Consider the following 17,500-nt stretch of genomic DNA (forward strand, 5'->3'; position numbering starts at 1 on the left):
TCCCGTGACCGGAATTCAGCCGGGCGATCCATTTTATTTTTGCTTTCACGCTTTGCCACAACCATTTCATCACCTCAGCGCGCGAGAGGCAAGCAAGATTCCGCCGTTTTGCACTTTCTGCTGCTGGGCGTTGCACACGTGCCCGGTACCTGGGGCGTGCTCCTCAAGCCACCTGCCGCAAGCCAGTCCGCCAGTCTAGCGACGTCCTGACGCCGGTTTTTGGCCGGTCGGTGTGTAGTCGGCGATAGTGCCGTCCGCTTGCAAGCTAGATTTTATCGTGTCTGCAATTTGCTTCACCATTCTTTTCTACTTTTATGCTTCTCGGTCTCCCCTGGTTCACGATGCAGACGAAAGAAACGGAAGGTAGGAACCCATAGCGCCACCGGCAAACGATGGTGGGCCACCAAAGGGCGGAAAAAACAAAAACAACAGCGCAAAAAAAAATACAATCCAACAGTGTAATCATCATAAAATTCAATTATGCAGCCATTGTTTCTGCCTAATAGCGTGTTTCCCGCCAACAATCTGTCGGCTGAAGCATTTTTTCTTTCACTCTTTCCTTTTTCCCCATTGCCCGGAAACACCGCTAACTGCATCATCTTGGCATCATCGTGTAGCGCCGAGAAATGCTGGATCAGAATCCGTTTCACTGAAAGGGCCATGTTTGCATTTATCAATAGCACTAGTGTCTTCTGGAATACTTACAACGTTCCATCGTTCCAACGTGCTCCAACTTCCAATCAAGGACCGAAATGGAACCGACGCTAATGAAACAAATGAGAAACTCGTCTCTCGGTTCGCCACAACACCACCAACAAGACACTTTCAGCCAGACTCCAATCCTCGCTCCACTCAATTCCGGTGCTCGGATTATCGATAAGCACACCACAGTGGAAGGCACCAGCGGAAGTTGGTTGGCCAGCAATAATAATGATAACAATAATGTGTCACCGGTGGTCGGACAGGGAACGGGAAGCTGAAACGCTGCACGAAATCGAATCTCCCCGAATGCCGACAAATAGTTGTCGCTGGCCAAGCGAAAATGGCAACAATGGGAATCGTGGACACGCGGACTGGCTGCGCTTGGATTAGAACAAGTGGCAGTTGTTCTGCTTAATTAAGCTCGATAATGTTTATATTCAATTAGGCTAATGATATGATGAGCAGCGGCAGAAAACCACAGCACCAGTGCCGGCCACAGCATCGTCAGCATTCGAAGATGGATTAGTGCGTAGCGTAGACTAGTATTCGTAGGAAGCCAAACGGAGGACACGATTGCGTTTGCCTCCGCCGAATCGGTGGCAGGGCCGCGACGGTCCATAAAATTAATCCTCTTTTCTCAGATGACACCGTGCCAACAATGGCCGTGCCAGCGGCACCACCAACCATAAATGTGCCATAAAGTGATCGAATACTGAGATTAATTTAGCGGGGGACCAAGAGAGAAGCAAGGTGCCGTGTCAGTTGCTGGTGCTGCTGCTGCTTCTATTGCTAACAAACACGGAGGTCAACGGCACTGGAGTTACGTTGTTGTTGTTGTTGTGGTTCAGCAAATAAAAGCTTCTCCATGGGCGACGTATTCTATGGCCATGTTGTTTTCTGAGAGCTGAGAGCCCACTAATTTATGGAGAAAACCTTGAACCCACATATACCACACCGACGCCTTTCACGGTCTGATAAGCATCGCACTCGCTTGAGCGTGAGCAGCACCCTGCACACCCCGGCAATCACATGTGCTTCCGCGTTTCAAAAAACCAAACAATAAACCGCCTCGAAAGGTATCTCGAGTTAATGGACGAAGGCAAAAGACCCGCGATGATCGTGCTTCGCTTGTTTTTGTTTCTAAGAAGCATCACGGTGGTGTTTTGACAAATGAAATCGTTCCAATATGTCGATCAAATTATGGTTTGAAACCGTTTGGGGACACCACGACACTAATGAGACAGACATTGTGCAGACAAATGGAGCAGCACCGTAGCAGGGGATCCTCTACATGGTTGGTTAACCAACGGTCTCCCCGCGAGTTAATCAGCTGCTCGCGCTTCTAATACCATCAAATTGCATCACGCGACACATCGATGCTGGTGGCGTTGGCGGCTGAATGTGCAAAAGTGCATAAAATTAATGCTCACTCGCTCGGTGGTTGGTTGGCCCGCGAAAGAGAGGCACTAATTTGCCCACGGGTGACCGACACGGTCACGGTTCTCCGGCAACAAGCACTGGCACCGGCACCGGCACCGGCACCGGCAGCAGCAGCAGCACCGGTCGCGACCACGCGCGCTGATTAAAAACCGCAGAAAGCAATTCAATTAAATGGCACCGAAAACGAGAGCAGCCAGCATGTCAGCGTCATCAAGGGACTGCACCACGCCGACGGTGGTTTCTGGGGGGTTGTTTTCCCTCGACAAAAGCAACAGCAAAAAAAAAAAGAAAACCCGGAAAACCGACAAAATCGATTAGCGAAATAGATCGAACACTGTCCGTGAAGTCAAATCCATTGCGAACGACGACAAAAAGTCAAATGACAATAAAATTTTAAAAAAACACTAGATACCTAACTAAACCTCGAACGGGCAAAAAGTTAAATAACTTTGTCCGCACACGCGCGTATATCCGGTTGCGCAAAAGGGCCGGGCCACCGCCCGTGTCTTCCTTCGAGCGGAACGACGCTGGATGGTTGATGATTCATGGGGGAGAGCGCAGTCCATGCTTTCAATTCCATTGTAAGTCACGCATAGAGCTACAATCCGTTTTGACCAGATCAAGTATGGGTTTTTTGCAGATAAAGCTTCAGCTTTCCCTATCTTCTGTAGCCCTTTTTGGGAGTGAATGCGACCGCTGGCGTCGATCGCCAGGAAATTGCCACTAATGTACGAACCGAATGACGTATCACAGAAGAGTCAAAGCAGCATTTTAACTATCGCTTTTTTTCTCTCTCTTCTCCAGGACATTCACCAATCCCGAACAAGCGATTTTGCAGTGAACCGGTTTAATCTCACGAGTGACAAGCTGGGAAAACAATTACTGTATCGCCCGCCAGCAGACAATCGAGTAGAAAAACCAAAAAACAAAAGAAAAAAACATAAAAAAACCGCGCAGAAATGTTGTTTCATTTCGCTTTGCTACACCATCAACACAGGACCTCCCTGCTCTGTGCTACTCTGTCCTTTCCACCACTTACTGCGCACTTTCTATCAATTGATGGACGCGGCAGCCACGGTTTCGTCCGTGTGGTCCGCGATTCGCACAAAACTCTCTCGAGCTCGAGCTTGTCAGTTGTCGAAAATTTAACAATCGCATGTCAACCGACCATGTTTTCCCTTTTTCCGTTCGATCGATGGGTAAAGGGGTAGAAAACAAAAGGAAAATCTCTATTCCACTCGACAGACGAGCACACATCGTATCGTAACCGTCAGCCAACGGCAACCATTCCACCAATTCCGATGCCAATGTCGGCAATGATGATGATAAACGATGGCCGCTCGATGCGAGGGGGAAAGGACTTTCCTATTTTTCCTTTTTCCACGATCTGGCGATATTTTGTTGTCTTTACTTTGTAGGAATCGAACACAATCGAGTAGTGGTGCAGCACTTATTGATTTACGTCGTCAAAGAGTCCGCGGCCCTGGAACTGGGTTGATTGCAAAGGAAATGAATGCTCTCCATTCCATTCATTGCATTTTGTGTTCAAATTATGAGTACCATCATCAGAGTTCGAATGTAGTTTTTGGTCAAATTATGTTCGAGGCATTCAACTTTCGCGATGTAATTCCACTGATGTACCATCATGGTGATCCTCATTAATTATAATAATGTGCACCCTCGCATGCCCAATTCTGTTCTATTCGTTTCGTGGAAATGTTAATACGGAGCGTTCATAAAGGTAAGCATTCCACATACATATTTAATTGACGCATTGTGGTCCCAAACACTAAGCCTGCACTAGATTTAATTTAGAAAATTGTGAAGCTGCTCCATCATTTCTGCTAAATTAATTTGGAAACCACATTCCTATACAGCGAAACCAACAACCACTATCGGGTCCTAGTTCGGCTATTGGTCAACGAATTGAATTTACAACATTTCATTGTTCAAAACCCCTGTGGCCATCAGGTGAACTCAATGGTGTTCCCAGAATTTCCACTAAAAATCTCTTTCATTGTGCGGCTTTGATCTCCGTTCGCTGATAAGACCTTAAAAATAGGCATTTAGGCATCGCGCTCCAAGCACTCACCTCCAAGCTTTATGGGCGGAAACAGGTAACAGGACACCCATTAAACTCGGTTGTCTACTAATAATTGATCCGCTAATGGCTACTCCATCAATGGTCGCCTTTTATGCATTGCCTGCCATAATTGTTACCGACCCCCAGTAAAAGGGGGGGGTTGATGGTCACCGAAATTCCTGGAACTTGCGCCCATCGTTCGCCCCAAGCACCATGAAATCACACCAGATGAGTCCTAGCACTCCGATCGTTTGTCCAGGCAGCTACTTCCTGGTACCCTGTCTGTGACCACGTCTGTCGGGTCCAGCTGTATGGCACGAGTGAAATATTCATTCACCGAGACATGCTGGCACCGCAGATAAACGCCATTAGGCAGACGGGAGCACCATTCTTTCGTTGCCGCAATGATCCCCCATTCAAACGATGCTCCACCTCCTTAAGCACCGACCGTCTTATCGATCACCTCACTCTCCTCCCCTGAAACGACTTCAACTTCTGCAGAACCGAATCACCGACTAGAACCTTCGGGTCTGGGAGCATGGAATTCCCAGAAAAATGGCGACACTTATAGCAATGGTAATCGTTATGGCAGCACTGCCATTGAAAAAGGATAATTTGTTTGACAGCAAGCAGCGCACCACCACCCAAGCCTCAGGATTGAGTCCAAGTCCAACAGAGTCTCCTTAATCGGTTGTCGACGGCCTCTTGTAGTGCTGTGCCGCTTATCGCCTACCCTCCCCGACAATGTCAATGGAAAGTAATTAAATTGCAAGACAGTTCCGAAATCGATTCATTTCAACGATTCGACCAGTGCCGAGTGTTGGAACGACCACCGGGGACGGGACAGAACGTTAGCATTAGCGGCGTCACTTCCTGGGAAAACATGCCGTCCCTCTCCTGCCTTTCCTCCTTCCTTCCTTCCTTTGTCGGTGAGGGGATCAAGGCGGGAAATCAATTTCTGGCGCGAGCAACCCCAAAACTCAATCAAATTCGTTTTCTTCTCCACCACACAATCGGCTCCGATCTGCTCCGGTCCCCCGGCCAGGTCCCCCGGGGGGGCTACGGTCTTCATTGTGATGGCCAGGCGACGACGCCGGTCGGTGACAGATGAGTGTGTTCAACTTTGCCGACATTCCAACCACCGGAGGGCCGGGAAGCCGGGCAGAACGTTGGAGGTGTTTCTTCACAAATCTCCTGCGCCAGGACACCCAGGACGACTACGGAACGCTTTTGGGACCGATGGGACAAACAAACGAACGAAACAATCATTCGATGACAAGGCAAATGTTAGTCTATGCTACCAGGAAACGACTACCGCCGACTGGAGAGTGCGAGAGGAGAAAGGCTTCCGGGACACAAAAGTTACCATCCGCCGACAACTGGAATACTTCAGACATTCCTCGTCGGTAGAACTCCAGAACTGGCCAGAGTTTGGTTGCGTGATGGGCACAATCGACAACGGAGCCAACGGAATAGATGTAAACAGTTACTCCCAAACACGGGCGACGACGATGGCGAAAGGCGTTTGCGGAAAAGTTCCTGCCACACCGAATCCGGTGTGTAAGAATCCGGTCACCGAGGTCTATTTCGGACCGAGGCGTCGTCGTTTCGCCTCGCCAAACACAACACAACAAACCGGCCACGGGACTCGGAGGTTTCGGTGGACGGAAAGGAAAGTTTTGGGCCGTTCGCATGCCAAGCGGCGATCGATCTGGCGTTAATTTCGGGTAATTTGGCAAACAACTTCACGAGATCGAGAGAAGCGAGTTGCCCAACACCGGCCGCGGACCGGGCGTGATATCGTCAAACGTCAATTAGACTGATTGTCATCGATCAGGCATCGGCCGTCGGGAATGGCCAGTTTGTTTTGTTCACCTTTTCCATTAATCTTTTCTTCTCTTCCAGCGGAGGCAGCAAGTTCAACATCCAACGGCAAACTAACTAATGAATGGTGATGGCAAAAGTCAAGAAAATTTATTTTGAAAACTGACAAACGAACATCTCTGTTTTGACGAAACAATCTTAGGAAAATGAACGAAACTCCTGAACGCTGGGTGTTCATGATAAAGCACTACCCTGGACTGCCACTTCCGCAACACCAACTCCACGCAACTTTAGCGAAAAACTGTCCTCATGCCTTGTCTTCCCGTCTGCTGCTGCCCCCAAAAACCGGAGATTAATGGGACGGCCATGGCGGAAGGCAAACCAGAAACGAATAATTACGGAACCCTTGGTCGTGCACAGGGCCCTGGGACCATTATCCTGCCTGCAGCAGCAGCAGCAGCAGCACCATCATCAAGGCAGGGAATCAAGGGGACGACAGGATCTACAAAATTGCAAATGCGCGAATATTACGCCGGAATCTAATTGCGCCAGGGACGAACAGCCATGGAATAACATAAAACTTCACTCCCGTTTAGTGCACTCCTTCTCTCTCTCTCTCCGTCTCTCTCTCTTCATGGCGCCATGGGACGGCATCTTGGCGGCCGGCTTGAGTCCGGTCTCGCGAACGTGAACGCGGAATCCTCAACATCCAGTAACCGGGCCCCCGGGAGCCGAGGGAGTTTCTAATTTTCTGACCAAAGATTTAACGGCCCCTCGGTTCGCCGTTCGCAAATCCAGCTCTGGCCGAATTTCTTAGCCGAGAAATCCTTCATCCGACTATCCGCCAGGATGGTGGCGGAGTGGCCACTCCACGGAGCTGTCCAAGTCGATTACCGAAGATGTTGCCCGGGGCTTACGGGCTTCATCTTGCCAAAAAGGAGAACCATCAGCAGCGGCAGCAGCAGTACTGAGGAGATGGTGTAAAAAATCGTTTACCAAATGGACGTCAGGCTCGGTACCGGAGCGACGTGTCGTGTCAAGGAGAATCGACCCACGGACAGCCGGACGGACGGTGCTCGGTTCTGCCTGCTGGCGAGGATTTTCCGCTTTTCCTCTGCATATAACAGAGTCAGCGTCGCCAGGAGTGCCTTTGCGTTCGTCTTTTTTTGTTTTGTGGAGGAGCTCTATCTACAGGACCCGCAATTACCGGTAATCCCGGCAAGCGCACCAGGTCCCGAGGTCATTAATCAAAATAGCAGCAGCTTGCAAAAGTAACGCTCGGTGCCGCGTGGGATTTTCAGTCGAAATCAGCTTGAAATCAGATGTAACTCGGCAGCAAGCACAGCTCGGTGTACTAGGAAAGTCAAGAGTTCCTGTTCTTCTAAGCCAGTCCGCGGTCCGCACGGAAGGTCATCCTTTCTCCCGGGGGGATACTGCTTGTGTTTTTCTTTTTGTAAGTACCGGATCGTTAGAAAAAAAAACACATTCTACCATCCCTTTCGAGGAAAATCTCAGATTCACCAACGATGATCACGATTACGGAAAGCTCTTGAATGTTTACTACTGTGCCACGTAGACATCTTAATATCTTTCGACTCCTACATCAGCTTCTTCGGTGTGCTAACGAACTACAGCCGGTTCGAAGTGCCGCGTACGCTTCGCACCACTTTCCATCGGCGTGTCACGTGGCGCACCGAAAAGCGTCCCAACGCGGAACGGCGTCACGCAGCGTGCACAATTGAACGGAATTTCGGGCTTCGATCCGGGCGTCCCGGGGTGCACACCAGTAGATGTTAATCGATTTGCCGGTATGGGTTCGCCATCGCCGGCAATCGGATTACGATTCCGGGCGCACCGTACCATCTCCGTGTCCGTGCGAAAGCTCTCGCCTCTTGGCACCACAGCTCCAGACCAGAGGTGGACAAGAGCTGTTGCCGCGGGATTAACGGACACTAGACGGTCCCACAGCCATCGTGGTAGCGTGGCATTCCACGCGCTAATAAATTGAATTTATTTGTGTTACTTTGGAGCATTTTTCGTTCCCTCTCTCCATCTCTCTCTCTCGACTGTGAAACGTGAAAAATGGCAGTTCGTTCCGGCAAGGGAATGTCGTTGCCATCACGCGCCCTTCTGGATGCACTCTTGGAATGGCAGCTTGGGAATGTGCGGAACTTGACGTGAATCCAAAAAATGGGGTTTTGTATTTTTATTCTCCGGGAGCCGATCGGAAATGTTATCGATTCGGTCACTGATTTCTCGGAAGGTCTGAAGACTGCGCTGGCCATAACCGGGACCTTTGTTGCGTTCGATCAATCCCAAGTAATCAAGCATCCGTGGATACCGGAGCATCCCCATGCGATGCGCGAGTGTTCCGTGGGACCTTTTGCTTCCGAGGGCCCATTGGAGACTGTTGACGACTCCAATTTCCATCTTCTCTTCAAACATAAAATCCGCTCCACTTAAACATCAGTGAAGCCCGAACCAACCCAAACATAATGGCCGTACGTACCGGTACGTGAACGCGAACTTTTGAGCATTTGAGTGTAACCGCCAGTCAGCCAGCCAGCCAGCTGCCGTCCTCCATCCACCAGCACCGCTTCTACATCACTCTCGAGCACAACAATCCGAACAACGATTTTGGGCCGAAGTTGAATCCAGAGCCGCACGGTGCTTTAGAATTTGAGGATAAACTCTTTGGCTTGGAAATCGATATCACATTTGCAATTGCTCAACCGATAAATTCGATACGCTTGCGATACTGCCGTACCACCACAACGACGACGTCGTCGACGACGATAACAACAATGGGAAAAAGCGGTTGGCGGCAGCTGGTGAAGCACAAAGGCTGATCGTGGGCCCATGGCAGACCGTACCGTACACTCGGCGTACCGGCATGCCCGTGCGTATGTTGTTGCTCGAAGCTGTTTAAATATCAATTTATTTATTTCCTCACCATCCTCACACTGGGAACGTGTGGCGTGGTGGGAGGGCCTGGGGACCATGTACGACAATGCTCCGGCAACCCAGCATCCGCACACACCATATCTCAAATGAGGTAGCGTTGGAGGATATATCGACCAAAAAGGGGCTTCCACCACAACAAGGACGCAGTTGATGTTGTTGTTGCTGCTGGATTGTTGCTTGCCCGACAGAGCAGCAACATTTCAATTTCCAGCGGCAAACATTCCGTCGTCTGATGTTTGGATGCCTGTTTTTGTTTTTGTTCTGTTCACGGCGCACCACCACCAACGGGAGTTGGCCAAAGGCGGATGGAGCGAACCGCATAAATGAATGTTTTTATTGGATGTTTTAGAACCGTAAGCGGGAGCGTTCCCGGGGGAATTCGAGTAAATTCCGCAAAGGGATTAATTGTTTCATATTAGTAGCATGTTACGTGTTTGTGATGTTCAATCAGGGTGGTGGAGGGAGGAGGAGTATTGCGTGTTCCATTAGGCGTTCTGACTCCCAGGACTTATCCTTTAGCGAGAAATTGGAATTGTCAATATTAATCATTTCACATTTCCCCATTCGAGAAGTTCGTTGGAAACTCATTTGTGGTACGATTTGAAAAGGGACTTCGAACACTTGACTATAAAATCAGTCACAGAAAAGACCTATAAGTGTGTCCTTCTGCATCGAGACACAGGAGTGTCAACCAATGGATCCGACACATTCTCCTGACAGTTCTGCTGCTGCTATGATGATGATGATGGATCTTAAATCATTCACCAATATTGTCTATACATCAATCATTCATTTCCATAGTCGAGACGAGAATTGCCATCCTGAGGCCATATCCTCGCCTCGGTTATGATGAAACAAAAGTTGGATCTCTAAAGCAAAGAGAGAGAGAGAGAGAGAGAGAGAGAGAGAGGTGAGAGTCTATAAATAATGGAACTTTCTGTTCTAATGCTGCTCCAGGCCTAAGCAGCTGTCTTCAAAGGCAAACTCACCACCACAAACCACACACTAAACCGTTGACAAAAGCTCTTTCGTGCATGAAACAATGCTCATCCCCCTGGCGAAGGGGCACAGGGGAAGCAGGAGAACCACACCGCACCACGGAAAGCAACTTCATCAAAACCGGAAAGTCCTAGCCTCGCCCTAATCCGTTTCGAAAGTCGATTTCGCCACCTTAAGGGGAACTGTTTGCACGAAACGATCCCATCCCTCTCCTTATCAAGCCACCCAAACACACACCCACACATGGCCACACGGAAGACTGTAGAGCGCAGATAATGCTACTGCTGTTGCTACTGATGGCAAGGTGATTGAGATTGAGGGGCTAGCAGCCTATCGAGATTCTTGGGGTGGGTATAAACTCGCACACAATAAAGGGATACTTTGGTTTAAAATATTTATCGAACACAATCAAACCGGCACCAACTTTCTCTCCCGCCCCCTGGGGGGTTGAGATGGGCATTGACGGCATTGTCGTTGTCCTTGCCAAAGGGTCCGGGAAACCGACCACACTTGACACGGTCGACCTCGCTAGGCTCCACCTTTTCCCTAGGATGGTCTCTCTGATGAGAAAACTCGCACAAAGTGGCCACAAAAGTTTGAACGTAGTAGGGTCCATCCCTCGCCCCAAAAACCCCCTAAAGGAACTGGAAAGTTGGTGGTAATTTGGAGCCCGGACGCGAAACCATCCTGGACACGCACCTTCTAAGGATGCTCAGGTGTCATTGGGCGGGTGGTGGTCTTGGAAGGTGTTTTGCGGTTTCTCTCCCACCACCGAGGGATGGGGCACTGCTTGAACTAAGTAAACAGATTGTCACTTACCTTTATGAGTGGGAGGGTATGGTTGTGTGCCCTCTGTTTGTGTGCATGTGCAGCAGTCCCCTGGGCCACGGGATCCTATTGTTTGACACTTTGCTGTGGCCAAAGCGCTGGCTGCTGCTGCTGCAGAAGGTCGAGGATAAACTTTTCGCTTTTCGAAAGCCTCCTTGACGTCGACCAAGTGACTTAATTCCCGGGCTCCATGGCAACCAAACCCTGGCACCGACACACATACAGAGACCCTTAGTCGACCGCACACTTAAAATTCACCAATCGTTAGGTTCACTGGCACACGGCCACAGACTACAATAAACGAGTGGATCCGATGACGGTGCTAGTGTGGCTTCTGGTGGCCACCCCCCTCTCCCCCCCCCCCCCCCCCCACAGAGCACTTCCTGCAGGATTGCTTTCACTTCCGGTTTTGTACATCTCTCTCATTCTTTCACTTTGCGTCATACCAACCACAATGAGCCATTTCACAATGGCTGCATACAGACACACACAAAAACACACAGAGAAAGACGACCCAAGCACACAGAGAGATTCAAATGGTCACAAACACATGCACACATACACACAGCAGCGACACACTAATGGCACAATTAATTATGCCACTTCCGCACACTAACGGCTGCTGCTACTACTTCTTCTCTGCTATGCGTTGCTGCTGCTGCTGCTGCTGCTGCTGCTGCTGCTGCTGATACTAAACGGAGTGCCGGTGGTGCGATGAAGGCCAAGGATCGCCGAGAAAGTAGTGAACGACCAAAAAGGGAGGTCTCGGAGAGTGCTGATGAAGGATAATTTCACGGGATAAACTTGCGACTTTAACGCCGATCGTTAAGACAGTCGCACACCAGTCGTGCCATTGAGGAGGCAAAAATTAACGGCAAATGAGGCCGCCTTCTCCCCATTACGCTCCGTTTGACACTCCCGCACACCAAAACACACATTCTGTTCGACACAGCACTGGGATTGAGTTGGTCGCGGTTTTGTGCGGTTGTTCTGTGTTGCTTGACGGTGGGTCGGATACCAAATTGGTCGGTAATTTACGGAATATGGGAATTTGAGTACTGGTTGCAACGTTGTGGGTGATATGCTTCCATTAATCGATCGAAGATAGGGTCTTGTTGGTTTGGATACAGCAGTAGAGAGTAAGGGCACTTTATTTGATTGCCATTTGCCATCAAACCTTACACGTGGTCGCACACAAAACAACATGTGTGGATTAATTTGATTAAATCAAATAATCCCTTCCTCACAAACTATTCTTCAAAAATCACACATGACAAAACACACATTCTGTTCCTAAAAAAACACCCTTCAATCTGTTGGAAAAGAATACACAACCAACAACTGATCGCCATTTGCTCTCGAACTAACTATCCAAAATGCGTCACACCGAAACACAGAAACCATTCACCTAAATGCATTTACCTTCTCTAATTCGACAGCGAGCGCACTTCACTTCACCAGCAAACTCGCTACGGACCACTGGAGTTGCACCGGAATCCGTGTTCGAATTGCTCAACACTTTCATTAACCATCAGCACCACGCCACAAAGGTCTGCTGCCCTCAGACAACACTAACCAAGCAGCAATATACCCTTTACGATCGTGCTGCGTGCGTGAAAGTGTAACGCGTGACGCGATGATTACCAGCAGCCAAAGACGACGACGACGACGGTGACTCGTGATGCTGCAAAACTTATACCCGCTGCCGTTGCATTTCGTTCGTCAACGCGACAACAACCGGACTGAGCCACTGGTAGCGAACCGTCAACCGAAAAGTCCGCCACGCCGTGCGGTACCGTACCGTACCAGCAGCAGCAGTAGAGAAGCTTTCGGCCCGAGGCGGACGGTCTCGGGTTTGGGTTCGGCCAAACGCAGTCTGCGTAATGTCGCGTTCGGCTTTTCCCATTCTCGTAGTGCTTTCCGTTTCGTTTCTATCTCACGGCAGCATAAATTTCCCCATAGCGAGAGAGAGCATATTTTTGTGTCTTCCCCTTTATTGGACTTTTACACCCCCGCGTGCATGCGTAGAGCGAGCTGGCGTTGGGCATGTGAGCATAAAAATCACTCGCTCTCGCGGTCTCTCCCTGTCCGAGACCACGGTACGAGATCTGTGATCTGTGTGCTGGCATGTGAGTCGTCGGAGGCTCGTTCACAGTTCGTCCGACAGTGGTGTTAGCAGCGTATGTTGGGGGGGGTGGCAGGCAGGCGCTCAACCATGTCTCGCGTGTATCATACCCTACCATTAGACCCCCGCCCTGCGTGCTACCTCCATCATGCGCACCGCACGCATGAAACTCCGAAGTGAGCTGCCAAAAAGGTAAACAACCATTCTCAGTGAGTGAGATGAGACGACTTGCGACAGGGGAAGTTCACATCTCACCGAAGCGGCGCTTTCCATCGAACGGTGGGGCGCCAGGCCTGTATGCTGGCCAGCTGGCCGGACGACCGACGACGACGACGACGATTGCTGGACCGAAATTCACTTTCGTTACGGTTGCTCGCCCATGGTGTGCCCGTTTTGTGCCGCGGTCGATGCCTGCAAATTCGTTACACTGTCGCTCACCGTTCCTTCCCTCCACCCCCCAAAAAAAAAGGCCATTGTTCAGCGTGCCGTATCGTGGCAGCATGCGTGGCCAGCGTGTGTGAGGGGGAGGATGCAAACGACGAAAGCAGGGGGAGGACGTTGCGGGGCCAGAAAAATGTGCCGGAGAGCCGTCCCCAACGGACAGCGACGTGCGCGCGCGAACGGAATGGAAGGGTTTTTGGAATGAAATGGACAAAGGCACCGAACGAAAGCAGCAACATGGTCCGCCTGGTACGGTTCGGTTCGAAAGGCGTTACTAAACCATACGCCAGACCGTTCGGTACGGCGCCGTGACGGTCTATGGGCCACTTCTCTCTCCCACCCCCCCTCGCCATACCAGACCCGTGTTCTCCCGCGGGGGCCCAGCATGACGCATATCGCGACGGTACACACCGTGACTCGCGCCCGGTGTCCAGCATAGCTTGGCAGTGTGAGCGATGGCGGTTGCATTGCGAAACGAAATTGCGGCTCGTGGTTGCCGCCACAAGACATACCAGACACCATGAGAGAAGTGGGGGCAGAAAGTGGACACGGTGCGGCCGGAATGTGGTTCATTGTGTCGCACCACCAATCTCAACCATTGACCTCGCCCGGCGTTGCTGATGGTCACGATTTTATCCCCGTGTGCTCCCGTTCCATAATGTTCCCGGTGCGGCAGGGGATGATGAAAGTGGAGCGAGTAAGGGGAGGAGAGGGCGAGCCAAAAGGTGAATTTCAATCAAAGCACATCGAACAACGTACTCCAACCGGCGGGGTGGTACACGATCCATGCCACCTATGCTAGAAGCGAAACTCACTATTCTCTCGGGAAACCGGGCCGGAAATGGCCTTACCGGAAGAACGCTTGATGACGCATCTGGCCGGACCTGCTGGTCTGACTGGTCTGGTTGGTTTTGGGTCCACTCTTGCTCGGATGCCCCTCACGTTAGTGGTGGTAGTGGTTTCGATAAAAGTAATGCAGCGTGCAGCACACGAGGAGAGAGCGGACGCACGCATAAGAGGGATGAGAGGGAGGAACGCCGAGTGCAACCAAACAATGGAACATATTTTTGAAATATTTACATCACAGAACATCACGTTAAAACGACGGGGGTTTCGGGACGACGGGCCACTAGGGAACACACTGAACGACGCTCTCTTCCGCTTTTACTCCCTAGGTACCATCCTCCCCCCTAGCAACAACAACAACAACGACGACGACAACGGCGAGGGAGCTTTTAGCATGTTTTGAGTGCTCACTCCTGCTCGGCCCAGCTATTACGCGAACTTATGTTTATTTATTTCATCTCATTGTACCGTAAAACAAGAGGCACTCACTGGCACAGCATGCATTAATGGTTCTGCGGCATGCAAAGTAAGATTGAAAAATTTTAGGGAAAAAAGGCCCATGGCGTAACAAATGGAAAATATTGTGATTTCACGGCATGCTGGTTGAAGGCAGCAATGGGTGATCCCCCAAAAAAAACGGTTACGAAGCCTACTTCGTTTGCTTCGTTTGGAGCTTAAATTAAAAATTAGTCAACTGAGGCTACTTTGGTAACCGAAACCTCATGCACATTCCGCACCAGCGAACGGAATAGAAATATCGCTTTGGAGTCTATTAAAATAATGTTCTTGATAATGTTGCTACCAATGATGGTTAATTGTATCCGTTAATTCCACTCCGGTAATCCTTGAATTTAAATTGTGTCACTCACATAGAACGACAATTATGCTTATAAATAATGGCTGACTCACAGACGGATAGCTCGGCTGAGATTGATGCGAAGGCAGCAACCGAAAGTGCCAAGATCGCTCCCACACGGGGGCAAGCTGCAGTGACTCTAATCCGTCGCCATGACCCTCATTAAGAGGCACATCTAGCGCATACGGCAGCGCTGTTGATCTTGGTGGCCACAGGAAAATGATCTCCTGCTTAGTCGCACTCGGCCGGAGCAATTAGCAATAATTCATCGCGCGACATCGCGGACATCGCGAAGGCCAGCTCCGAGATGCCAAACTGCAGTGAGATTCTCGGCCCGGCTAGTTATGGGCTGGGCTGCTAGCGGCCCACATAAATCATCACACCAATAGCGAGAGGGAGAGAGCGAGAGATAGATGGAAGCACAGCATGCAGCTGGCGGTGGTGGGATCTGGATCTGTCTCTGGGGGTGTCAGATTTCCTGCGATAATCTTATGCGCGCCGGGGGTGCACCGGTGGTTGCGCAACACTCGCACTCACACAGGCCGCCCCAGAGGCCCCAGCGCAAGGCAACGGAATTGTATGCAACTGACCTACGGTGCGCTTGAATTGCGCTCGGAGCGACCTCCAAGAAGAACAGCCAGCCAGCCAGCCTGCTTGCTGGATCAAGAGCGTTGACCATGCAGGCGGTCGGCGAATGACCTTCCCACGGCGTAATCGGAAACCACCGACATCGAAACCACGAGACGACATCGCGATAACAATGGGCAGCACAACGCACAACAAAGCGGCAAAGAGCATAGGAGCAGGAAATGGAAAAAGTTGGAAAGAACCCAACGACACGACGACGACGACGACGATGAACACAACAAAAACCAGTTGATGTCGCTGGTTCTTGTGAGTGCGTGTGTAGGACAATGGAGATTCCTTTTTTGGGCCTGGCCGACGACGACGACGACGATGGCGGTGACGCATACTGGATGGATTCCTCTTGCCGGATTCCATCTAACCAGTTTGCGGCAGCGATGAATGGAAAAGACAACTAGGTAAGTAAGCAAATCCAACCAAAAATTGTTCAGTTAATCCGTCTCTCTACACTCCCAATTTCCTTCTGTGCGGATCTGTTGTTCTGCGAAGAAACTCATCGAGGAACAAAAGGACATCAGCGCACCATACGTCACTTGTTGGAGTCCGTCCGGAAATCGTCACAATTTCGACGTGTCACCGCCAGTACACCGACTTGGAGTTTCTGCCCCACAGAGAGGCCGCCGCGGCGAACAACAATAGGGGAGACCATTTCATCTCTTTTCTTCGTCGAAACGATATCGTCTACGTTGCTGCAAGCAAAACAAGAAACAACGGCGAAACCAAAACCACGACAAAGTGACACCTCCGGTCCGGTGCGCCATCATTCCAACTCATCCTTCCCCCGCCAAAAAAGGTCCAACGAGCACAAAACAATTCCAAACTGTTCCACGCGGCCTTCCCCATCCGGATCATCATCTCACGCTCCGCACCACCGTATCATGTCAATGTGTTGTTGTGGGGTCAGAGGGGAACTCACAACATTCTTCAACAAACACTGCGCACTGCAACTGCTGCTGTGTCCGTTGTTGCTGCCGTGGTGAATGGAGATTTTTACATTTCCGGCAGTCCGCGTGTGCGCGCGCTCGCGAGGGTTTACATAAAAATTGCTGCTGTTTTACAATCTGTACCATTTTATTGTTTGCAGATAAAACCGAGCCCCTCTCGATGTCACCGGCATCGCCTTCTTCGCTTCTCACGCCGTCTGACATGTCCGTTGTGTTTCCAAGGCAAGGCAAGGCATCTTACCAGCACTTTCCCCTTGCCCGGGCAACTTTATCAATAACAAAGGCTTGTTTGGCGACACAAATGGTGCCTCGGCCGACTTTTTGGGCGGGGTAGTTGCGATTGTGTTGTGGTTATCTGCTGCCTTATAACGAAGGTATTTTGAAGGGATGTCTGCTGTTGCCTTAAGTATGCGCAACATTGTTACAATGCAAATTACTAGCATCGCACTATAGTTCACTCCTGAGCTGAGGGAAATCAATTTCACTTCCAGCAAACTACATTGTACCATCCATCCGCTGAACCAAGATCGTTCCCATTATTCAATCATCCAAAGGATCCCGTGACCCGATTTATGTCGAAAGAAATTGCTTCCAGAACAAGCTCTCTGTAGTACGTGACGGTGATCGATGTTAGGTCAATATGCGTTGATAGAACGTTTCTCGCTTCTGATCCTTCTCCACGAGCGGCCACCATGACCGCCATCCATTCGTTTCCATCGGTTGGCGACAGGTTGGCACCGTTCCCTGAGCAGCATCAGCATTGACAGCATTTGCGGTGGCGCCTCATTAAAAACCAACAAAAA

At 50.3% G+C, this 17,500-nt stretch overlaps 1 protein-coding gene across 1 annotated transcript in view; it reads right to left on the reverse strand.

Moving 5' to 3' along the window:
- The window catches only part of LOC126572891 (hemicentin-1), an 87,722-nt gene extending 75,184 nt beyond the window's left edge, over positions 1-12,538 (reverse strand). Inside the window, exon 1 of the mRNA XM_050232598.1 lies at positions 12,263-12,538. The gene's annotated coding sequence lies outside the window, so the exon portion shown is untranslated. The remainder of the gene's footprint in view (positions 1-12,262) is intronic.
- Between the last annotated feature and the right edge of the window lie 4,962 nt (positions 12,539-17,500).

Source organism: Anopheles aquasalis, chromosome 2, assembly GCF_943734665.1.
Source record: "Anopheles aquasalis chromosome 2, idAnoAquaMG_Q_19, whole genome shotgun sequence".
In the NCBI taxonomy this organism is placed as follows: Eukaryota; Metazoa; Arthropoda; class Insecta; order Diptera; family Culicidae; genus Anopheles; species Anopheles aquasalis.